The 8,552-nt window shown below is 47.7% G+C and overlaps 1 long non-coding RNA gene across 1 annotated transcript; it reads left to right on the plus strand.

Annotated features, from left to right (window-relative positions):
- The first annotated feature begins 537 nt into the window (after positions 1 to 537).
- LOC123458534 lies at positions 538 to 7,452 on the plus strand. Its single transcript, XR_006635714.1, has 3 exons — positions 538 to 638; positions 6,887 to 7,087; positions 7,238 to 7,452. It is a non-coding gene; the product is annotated as an uncharacterized LOC123458534 (long non-coding RNA).
- Positions 7,453 to 8,552: the final 1,100 nt, after the last annotated feature.

Below are 8,552 nucleotides of genomic sequence, written 5' to 3' on the forward strand. Positions count from 1 at the left end.
GCTGTCACAATTTTTATTCCGAACTCGAACCCCATCCCACCTGCACCCAGACGCGCCAGGCCCAGCCGCGCACGGCGGCGGGTGGCGTGAGGACGCCCCCGGCCGGGGAGGGAGGGAGGGCGGCCGCCGCCGGTACCGACCCGGCCCTCGGCTTCCGGACCGCCGCGGCGCGCCCACGCTCCCTCCTCGCCGTCGCCGTCGCCGGTGCGCTCCCGGGGCCGGGGGCCGCGGCCGGGGTGGAAACCCGAGCCCAGGCTCCCGACGCGCAGCCTTTGTCCCCGCCGCGCCGCCACCTTCCCGTCAGGTGTCTGCTGAGCAGGTCGGCAGATCTGCCGATTAGCGGCCGCCTGCCTACGCGCGGGGGCCCGGGAGCGCGCCTCGTCCCAGCGCCTTTCTGCCCGGCCGCGGCGATGCGGCGTCGTGGGCACCCGAGGACCGCTGGGCACCGCGCGCTGCAGCCGGGCCGCGGGCGTCGCCGGCGGGGAGCCCAGGGCTGGGGAGGAGGCCGCGGGGCGCCACGCCCTCGGAGGAGGGCGGCTCAGAGGTCCGCCCAGGGCGCCACGGGAGACTGCCCGCCTCGGAGAAGCAGATTAAACAAATAACCACGTAAATTGTGCTGTTTGTAAATAAGCAAGCAAGTAAGTAAATAATAACGAATAAGTAAATAAATGAAATGACATTGTGAGCTTGGCTGCGGGTGGAGGACTGGGTCCTTCCGCGGTGCCTTCGGGGGTGGGCCGGGGGCGACTGGAAGGTGGCAGCGGGTCTTCGACGCGCGGGGACACTCCGCCCGCACGCGGAAGTCCGGGCGCCGCTCCCGCGCGCGCCACGGTCGCGGCCGCGGCCCGGGCTGCAGAGCCGCAGTCTGGGCTCCGAGCCCGCGGGGCGCAGCTGTGCCGCCGGCGCCGCAGTTGCTCTTTCGCAGCCCGGGGCTCCGCACTGCCAAGGGCCAACCCCCGCCCCTCCTCCCTGCATCCTCCGCGTCCTGTCCTCGGCCACCTGAAGCAACCTGTCAGATGCCCCTAAGGCAAAGGAGAAATCATGGAGAAAAACACCAAACAGGCTAGATCATACTTGAAAAGATAACCAAGTTTACGATTAATCTCCCTTTTATTGAAAATCAAAGAGGATTTTTCACCCAATTCAATTACACATGAGCCCTTTTCCCTAGACTACCATCTGAGCCAGCACCTGCCCGCCTCGAAAGCCTCTCCTGGTTCAGCAGGAATTGTCTCGGTTTCCCAGCTCCGGCTGGCAGGAGCTCCTGCAGTCTGACTTCTTTCTCTTTGGCCTTGATTCTCTACTAGAAAACTTAACTGTCTCTTTTCCTTCCTTTCTTGTAAAAATCTGAAGAGTTTTATTATCAAATTAAGAGCAGGCATCAGAAGCAATGTAATTTACATTTCTCAAGAGATATAGTGCCAGGGCAAAAATGCCTCCCGGGAATGCATCAGAACTTTTTCATTCTCTATACAGGCATTCTCCCCTCTACATAGCCCTGGTAGTCATGGCTGTGCCTTCTCGCTGAATGCAGTTGACTTTTCTAAGTACCTTATTGAAGGGGACTGGATGGTACCATATTTCTCCTATCATGAGTGCATTCTCCCACTTGGCATGTTTCCTCAAGGGTGATCTGTGTTGTAGTGTGTATTACAATTGCATTTCTTCTTTTTTTAATTTTTTAAGAATTGTATTTCTGGCCAGACATGGTGGCGGCACATGCCTTTAATCCCAGCACTTGAGAGGCAGAGGTAGGAGGATTGCCATGAGTTCGAGGCCACCCTAAGACTCTATAGTGAATTCCAGGTCAGCCTGAGCTAGAGCAAGACTGTATCTCAAAAATCCAAGCTGGGCATGGTGGCACACTCCTTTAATCCCAGCACTCAGGAGGCAGAGATAGGAGGATTGCTGTGAGTTCGAGGCCACCCTGAGACTCCATAGTGAATTCCATGTCAGCCTGGGCTAGAGTACCTGCTGCACAAGGTGGCCCATGCGTTCGGAGTTCACTTGCAGTGGCTGGAGGCCCTAGTGTGCCCATTCTTTCTCTCTCTCCTTCTATATCTCTTGCTTTCTCTTTCTCATAAAGATAAATAAATAAAATATTTTAAAATTGCATTTTTAAAAAATATTTTATTTTTATTTGAGAGAGAGAGAGGCTGGTAGAGAGAGAGAGAATGGGTGCTCCAGGGCCTTTAGCCACTGCGAACGAACTCCAGACACATGCACCCCCTTGAGCATCTGGCTTACGTGGGTCCTGGGGAATAGAACTGAGGTTCTTAGGCTTCACAGGCAAACGCCTTAACCACTAAGCCATTTTGCCAGCCCTAAAATTGCATTTATTTTAAAGGCTGAATCATATTCACCTTCCATTGTATGTATGCACCATATTTATTTACCCATTCTTTCAATGATAGGATAATCTTTTTCTTTTCCTTCCTTCCTTCCTTCCTTCATTCCTTCCTTTATTTCTTTCCTTTCTCTTTTCCTTTCTTTTCTTTTCTTTTCTTTTCTTTTCTTTTCTTTTCTTTTCTTTTCTTTTCTTTTCTTTTGAGACAGGTCTCATGTAGCTCAAATTGGTCTCCAACCCACTAGCTGTGGCTGACCTTGAACTTTTGGTTTCACTCCCCACTCCCACAAATGCTGGGATTACAGGTCTGAGCTATCACACTCAGTCATAATTACTTTTTAATAAAGACACCAGTATTTACAGGAGAAGTTATTTCCCTTGGAAAAGAACACTTGAGAGATAATAGGCTCATTTGGTGAAGCTGTGTCTTGGGTTGAACCCTGTTCTCTCAAATGTCTATGCTCAATACTGTGATCACCTCAGAATGTGACTGTGCCTGTAAGGAGGTGGCCATGTCAAATGAGGCCTTCACCCTGCTTGACTGGTGTCTTTCTCATTCCATTTTAAATAGCTTTGAGTTTTCAATTCTTTTTTTTTTTAACATTTTATTTTTATTTGAGAGAAAGAGACACAGAAATAGGCAGGGAGACAGAATGGGCACACCAGTGCAGCCACCACAAACAAACTCCAGATGTGTGCGCCCCCTTGTGAATGTGGCTTACATGGATCCTGGGGAGTCGAACCTGGGTCCTTTGGCTTTGTAGGCAAGTGCTTTAACCGCTAAGCCATCTCCCCTGCCCAGCTTTTGATTCGTTCACACAACCTAAATTCTTCCTTAGAGGATAAAATTTCTCCTACTGTGGATACTCAAAGAATACTTGGCCAAGTCTGAAGGCAATTCTGGAAAGAAATTGTTTTAGGCAATGTGACAGAGTTGGAGAAAGTATTTTGTTTAACATGGTAACGTGTACCAAAGGGACAACTCTCATTGAGATCAATACACTCTCTTATATTCTGGAAAAATCTCTCACCTTACTTTATTTCCTTTACTCCCTTCCTCTTCCCTATAAATAAAAGTGGGTGTGCATTTGGAACGTGCTCTCCCCACCCCAGACACTCCAAGAGCTCAAGTCCTTCAAAGACCTCCATGACCTGACTCTTAAAACCAAAGCTGTGGGCTTCTATTTCTTTAATCCACCGCTGGATTGCTTTGATACTTTGGTCAAAAGGACCGGCTCTCAATGGGGCTCAGTTCACCGACAAGCTCCAGGGCAGTCTTCCTCCTCTGTCCCAGACAGAATCAGGAAAGGTGGGGGGTTGTGATGAAAAGGAAGTGCAATGATATGGAGAAGAGGGCAAGAGCTAGGAAAGTCAGCTTTTGTGTTTTGAGAGAGACTTAACATTTGTCATTCACTTTCCCAAAAGCTTTTAATTATGCTATCATGCACAGTTACTTTAGCAGACAAGACAGTGTTGGAATAGGGCTTCTGGTTATAGTACGACTGCAAGATCTAAGTTTATCAGGAGACTTTGAAAATTCCACTGAGGGAAAAAAAAATTCAAACACCAACTTGGAGTATCATGTATGGCTCTAAAAATCAAAATCTTAGTTCTCACTGCAGTGACCTGCTTGAGGATGGGGACTGTGTCTTCAGCACTATTACAAGGCAAACACTGTCCTGGGCACCATGTAGCTCCTGTGACCATTGAATGGATGACCTAAATTCCCCCATAAGCTTTAGGTTCCTGTGATCCTCGTGTGCTGTAGGGTAGACCTGCTTTCAGTCCCACTCCCATTCGATTTGTTCTTGTCCTGTAATCCTCGTTTACTCTAAATTCCAGATTAATAGTATCTTCGTCCATGGCTAGAAGCACTTCGACACAGCTCTGGATCTGAATTTCTAAGGATGAGCTGGGGCTACAAAAAGTCACTGGAGGGCTGGAGAAATAGTTCAGCGGTTAAGGTGCTTGCCTGCAAAGCCTAAGGACCCGAGTTCAATTCTTCAAGTCCCATTTTAGCCAGATGCACATCATGGCCCATGCATCTGGAACTCATTTGCTTGTGGCTAGAGGCCCTGGTGCACCCATTCTCTCTCCCTCTGTCTCTAATAAATAAAAACAAATAAAATGACCAAAAAAAATTTTTTTTAGTCAATGAATGCATACTATGTAAACTTGTGTTTGAGTCAGTTACAGATGGACTGGACTTGGACTAGGTCCTTGGCCCACCTCCACCGACCATCTCTCAGGCAGGGAAAGAATGGTGCTGTGATGTTTAATTTCAATTGTCAGCTTGCCTGGGACTTTAGTGAGGCACACCTTTGAGTATGACTATGAGTCCCTTTCCAGAAAGGATTAAAATGAGGGGATAAAATATGCCTTTATGCTATTGTATCCTCCTGTGGGATGGAAATATAGACTGAATATAGGTAATTTTTTTCCCTCTGATAGGGTCTAATATTGCCCAGACTGGCCTTGAACTTGCTATGTAGACACAGCTGACCTTGAGCGCCTGATCCACCTATCTCAGCCTCCCAAGTCCTGAAACTATAGCCATGAAACACAAATGCCTAGTTTACTGGGGATTGAACCCAGCTTCATGCATGCTAAGCATTTGCGCTACCGAGATACATCTCCATCCAGTTTTATCTTTCATCTTTGTGTGTGTGTGTGTGTGTGTGTGTGTGTGTGTACGTTCACATGTGTGTGAGGGTGAGCATGCTTATGGGTGTGGAGGTTAGAGGCTGACACTGAGTATCTTCCTCCATCATAGCCCCATCTTATTTACCGGGGCAGGGTGTCTCCCTTGAACCCAGGGCTCTGGGTTCAGCTAGTCTAGCTAGCTAGCTTTCCCCGGGGATCTTGCTTCTGTCTCCTGAGTGCTAAGATCTCAGACAGGCCGCCAGACGTACCTGGCAGTTACATGGGTAATGAGGATCTGAACCAGCTCTCACATTTGTGTGGCAAGTTTTCTGTCCACGGAGCCATCTCCTCAGACCCCCTCCTGCCCTTGAAGTTTGTTTTCTTGACACAGGTCATACTTTATAGCCCATTGCCATGCCTTCTCCACCATGATGGACTGGATTTCCTCAAACAGTAAGCCATGACAAATCATTCTTTCCTTAAGTTGCTTCTTTGCAGGTACTTGGTTGTAGCAATGACAACAGTAACTTATGCAGATGTCATAACCAAAGGAACCCAGCCATTATAGTTCTTTTAATTCATGAAGCCATCTGACTATAAGAGACCCCTTTAGATTTCAGATGGTTAATAAAGTTATATCAAGCCAGGTGTGGTGGCACACACCTTTAATCCCAACACTCAGAAGGCAGAGGTAGGAGGATCACCATGAATTTGAGGCCACCTTGAGACTATGTAGTGAACTCCAGGTCAGTTTGAGCTAGAGTGAGACCTTACCTCAAAGAAAACAAGAAACAAACAAATAAATAAAATAAAGTTACATCAATGCAAGATAGCTGTTTTATAACTATTTTTAAAATTTTATTTATTTTTGGAATGTTTTATTTATTTGAGAGAGGAGAGAATGGGCATGTCAGGGCATCCAGCCATTACAAATGAACTCCAGACTTGTGTCCCCTTGTGCATCTGACATATGTGGTACTGGGGAATTGAATCTGAGTCCATAGGCTTTGCAGGCAAGCACCTTAATTGCTAAGCTATCTCCCCAGCCCAAGAGAGTTATTTTAGTTAAGACAATCTATTACATGGTGATGATAGCTTTCATTAAAAAAAAAAAAAGAAAAGAAAAGTGAAGGCTGGAGAGATGGCTTAGCCTAAGGACCCTGGTTCGATGCCCCAGTACCCATGTAAGCCAGATGCACAAGGTGGCACATGCGTCTGGAGTTCATTTGTAGTGGCTGGAGGCTCTGGCATGCCCATTCTCTCTTTCTCTATCTGCCTCTTCCCCCCTCTCTCTCCAAATGAACTTAAAGTATCTATGAAAAACGTGGCTTTGTCCCCCGCTGCCCTGGAGGTGCACAGCTGGTGTGAAACAGAGACCACCTGTTGCACTCTGTTGCACACGACCTTATGCAGAAGTACAGTCTATGCAGAAGCAGGAACGGCGGCATCCAAACGGATGAAGGAAGTTTGGATCTTCTGTCCTTAGGAAAATATTTTCCAGTAAGTCCTCCCTGTTCTAGCAGACCACAGTGCAAGCTAGCAGGTGGGAGAGCACCTCTTTGTGGACACCAAAGCCCTCAGGAAGTTCTTAACTGTGCTGGGACTTAGCAATCAGGCCTTTTGAGTGAGCTGTCTTTTTGGAAAATGGGGAATGTACTATGCACAGTTGACCCTTTTTGTCCCCCTCAGGAACTATTTTATTCTTTATTAATGCCTAGAGAAAGGGCTTCTAAGAGCTCTTGACATGTAAATGCCTAATTAGGAAACCTTCAAGGCTGACAGAATGTAAAACGCACACATTTCTTTAAAAGAGAAGAAAGGGGGGGGGGTCATTTATCATTATCCTGCTAAAGAAGTCCTCCAATAAAATAAACTTATTTGTCTATTCTCCTTCAGCTGAGCTAATCCTGTTGCTCTCATCCAGGAAGTCAAATGTTCACATTCTCATTTTGAGAAACTGCAGCCAACCCTACCCCTCACCCCCAATTCACCTGACAGCTCCTTGTGCAGGCTTTGCAAACTTTTCCAACCCACCCAAGAAACACAGAGCTCTGCTTTGAAGAAGGCTTGCTCCCTCACAGCCCATGGAAACTGATAGTAAGGTGTTCTCCATGCATCAGCATTGCAGGATGGGGCCTAGTGGGAAGGGTCTGGTCCCTGGGCAGGCCTCGAGAATAAATACTGGTTGTGGGCTGGGGAGATGATGCAGATGCAAGCCTCATGACCGGAGTTCTGATCTATCTCCAGAACCCTTGTAAAGCTGGAAGCCGAAGCAGAGGCATCTGCAATCCTGGCACATCTTCAGCAAGAAGGCAGCCACAAACAGGAGAACCCTAAAGCCCTTAGGCCAGTCAGCCTGGTGTCCAGAGCGGAGGAACAAGGGATATCCTGCCTCAAGACAAAGTGGAAAACAAGGGTTGACATTTCAGGTTGTCCTCTGATCTTCACATGTATGTCATGTACCCATGGCCACATGGCACACACATGTTCTATTAAAAAAAGAGCTGGTTTTTATAAAACAGGGTTACCCCTGCATTCCCTCTCTTCCACACATACCCACTTACTGTTCTCGAACACTGCAGCCATTTTCTGTTTATTCACACTTTGGGTTTCACTGAGGAGCCTGACAGCGGTCTATGGGCACAGGTAGGTTGTTGGGGAGGTGATCCTGCAAGGAAGGCCCGGAGACTAAGAGAACAGAGTGGGAAGACACCACTGTGGGAAACAGGGGCTTAATGCTGCTAGGACCACTTGAGAAGCCCATTTAATATTTTTCAGAAGTGTCCTACTGAAAGACAGGACATAGGTCTATGTATGCATCAGCTCCTTCTCATTAATCAAAGGGGGTCATCAATAGTGCTAACTTCCTGCTCTGTACAGATGCTTGGCCACACCTAAGCCTCCTCTCCATCCAAGGTGCCCCAGAGCAGAAAGCAGAAGCATGTAACGTATTAGTTATCTGTGGCTTTAGAATAAATCACCCCCAAACTGTGTACTTCAAAACCATAAACAATTATGAAAATTGGTTTAGCCATGATCTGCAGCCAAAGCGTAGAGTGAGCTTCAGTACCAATGGCTTGACTTCCGCTAGAGGCTCTGCTTCCAAGATGGCACACAGACATGACTCGTCATAGGTTCTGCAGTTCCTCACTGGCTGTTGGTAGAAGACCTGTTTAATTATCAAACAGACCTTCCCATGGGGCTGCTTGACTGTCCATATTACACTTTTAGAGGCTAGCTTCTCTCAGGAAAAATGATACGAGAGAGGCAAACAGAGGCCACAAGTTCTATCCAGTAGTATTTTTGCTGCTGGCTGCAGAAATCTATCCTGATACAGTGTGGGAAGGGACTAGACAGGAACAAGAATGCCAGAAAGTGGAGCTAACTGGGAGCCATCATGTAGGCTGTGTACCATATGTGAACAAGCTTGGGGGGGGGTGCGGGTGTCAGCAGCACACACTGTACCCAAACCCACACAGAAGTGTGCACAACAACAGCGCTGGAATAACACGCAAGGTCATAAGCATCATTCCATGGTGTTCCAGATGCCCACTGGAGCTAG

The sequence above is a fragment of the Jaculus jaculus genome, chromosome 2, assembly GCF_020740685.1.
Source record: "Jaculus jaculus isolate mJacJac1 chromosome 2, mJacJac1.mat.Y.cur, whole genome shotgun sequence".
In the NCBI taxonomy this organism is placed as follows: Eukaryota; Metazoa; Chordata; class Mammalia; order Rodentia; family Dipodidae; genus Jaculus; species Jaculus jaculus.